The sequence below is a fragment of the Mus musculus genome, chromosome 7, assembly GCF_000001635.26.
Source record: "Mus musculus strain C57BL/6J chromosome 7, GRCm38.p6 C57BL/6J".
Classification (NCBI taxonomy): Eukaryota; Metazoa; Chordata; class Mammalia; order Rodentia; family Muridae; genus Mus; species Mus musculus.
This window is the reverse complement of record NC_000073.6, coordinates 43862304-43864445: the sequence shown is the minus strand read 5'-3', so window position 1 is coordinate 43864445 and position 2142 is coordinate 43862304. Positions and strand designations below refer to the sequence as shown.

General features: G+C 45.8%; 1 pseudogene; it reads right to left on the bottom strand.

Annotated features, from left to right (window-relative positions):
* Positions 1 to 259: 259 nt before the first annotated feature.
* On the bottom strand, positions 260 to 2142 carry Gm45173 (annotated as a pseudogene).

The following is a 2142-nucleotide window of genomic DNA, read 5'->3' as shown; positions in this document are numbered from 1 at the left end:
TTTTTATGAGTTATAAGGTGTTTACTCACTATATACACCTGAAAGAAGTATTGCATATTTATAATTTCCTGTTCTCCATAATAAGCTTATAAAGAGATAGTACAAAATCGTTATAACTTAAAATATATTTGGATTAGAAATGAAGGCAGAGCAACTGGATCTCGACACAGCTGTGCTGAACATAGGTGGTTTAAGTTCATGTTTTGGTTATGAAAGCAATTCAGCTCATCTCACAGGTGCTGAATCGTGAAAGTCCCAATCAGTTATTTTTAGCAAGCCTCTTCATTTTTCTATCCCCTGATTTCTTGTCTTCTGTGCCTAAGTCTTGAACAGGTAACCCGCTTTAGGGGATAGTGGCTGTAGATAGGCCACGGAGGAAATGTCATCAGATACGAGAAAGCAAATCCGACATAACTATGTAGACATTCCACCCAAACTGTTCAGTCACGTACCCATAGATAAACCCAGCTATTGCAGAAAAAAGAATAATTCCCTGAGACATCTGTTCAGCTAGCTTCTGCCCGTTGTAATCCATCTGGGTGGGCCGGGAACTCAGGTGCTCCAGCGTGGTTGCAGAAGACTGATACTGACAGTGAAACAGGCTAGCAGATTCTTAAGGAGTATGGTTTGTAGGGTGTGATACCAAAGGCAGCCAGGCCAACCAGTCAAGCCTCATTATGGTTGTGTGTGTGTGTGTGTGTGTGTGTGTGTGTGTATGTGTGTGTGTGTGTGTGTGTGTGTGTGTGCGCGCGCGCGCGCGCTCACATGAATGCAGTGCCCACAGGGACCAGAAAAAGACTATAGATCCCCTGAAGCTGGAGTCATAGATAGTTATGAGCTGCTGGTCATGGATGCTGAGAATTGAACCCAGTTCCTCTGCAAGAGCAGCAGGTGCTCTTAATCACTGAGCCATCTCCTCAACCCCCAATTAAACTGTCATGATAAAAATGTGTCTGAAGTTGGACAGGGTGGTACCTGATAGATGTCATCCTAGCATCTGGGAGACTGAAGCAGGAGGATCGCCGAGAGTTTAAAGTCCCTCTGGACAGCATAGCCTGGTGTATGGGAGGTGCTCAGGGAGAGGTTGCGACACCTGCATCCTCATTTGCGCCATACTGTTTGCTTTATCTTTACTGGGCACTTGCTGATCAACCTGGATGATCGCAAGGTGAGCCACGAGGATCCTGGAAGGAAAATCAACGGCCACATTGGGACATTCAGAGTTCCTGGTAACAAGGCTTCACTGGACTGGATGTAAACTGAGTCATCTGAGTGTTCACACCGGCTATCATACCGTCCCTTATGTAATCAGTTCACAATGGGGATTGTGACAGTAACCAAAATTTACAGTTCCATGCTGTGAGTTCAGGACAGGAAAAATGCTAATGTTCTTAGCAAGCAGATGTAACTTCACTCTATCAGGACTCTGGCCTGGGAGAGGAGGAGAAAGGAGGAGAAACCAGAGAACACAGTCCCGCATTCGATGGTTCCTATGACCCTCAAGTGTGGCTCAAGAATCTTATTCTGTTTTCATGGATTTTTGTTACCCGTGTTTGTTTGTGGTATCAAGGATAGCGTCTGGGGTCTGGAATATGCTAGCCAGGGGCTCTATCACTGAGCAACACCACTCAGGTGCTCACTGGAGGATTCTAGGCAGGGTCATTATAGCTGAACCACATTCTCAGCCCCTCACTGGGCGATTGCACGCAAAGGTTGTACCACTGCGCCGTGTTTGCAATTGAGATTATGTCTCAAAAAGCCAACAAGGAAGGAAGGAAGGAAGGAAGGAAGGAAGGAAGGAAGGAAGGAAGGAAGGAAGGGAAGGAAGGAACCCTGGCCACGGGAGACTATTGTGCTTTTTGGGAGGAGGAAGGTGACAGCCAAAGAAGTAAGGAATAAGGAAAAACCACAAGGTAAATGTGTTGCTATATGGGTCTGAAAATGTTATAATGAAACTCATTATTCTGTGTGCTGACAGAAAACAATGCAGAGAAAGAAAGGAAGAAAGAAAGATAGAAAGATAGACAGATAGACTGACAGACAGACAGAGAAAGGCCCTCACAGCAGGACCACATCCTTCAGGGCTTCCTGTTCCCTTTCTTGGCCTTTGGCCCTGGGGAGGTGTGGATGGGTAACCACCAT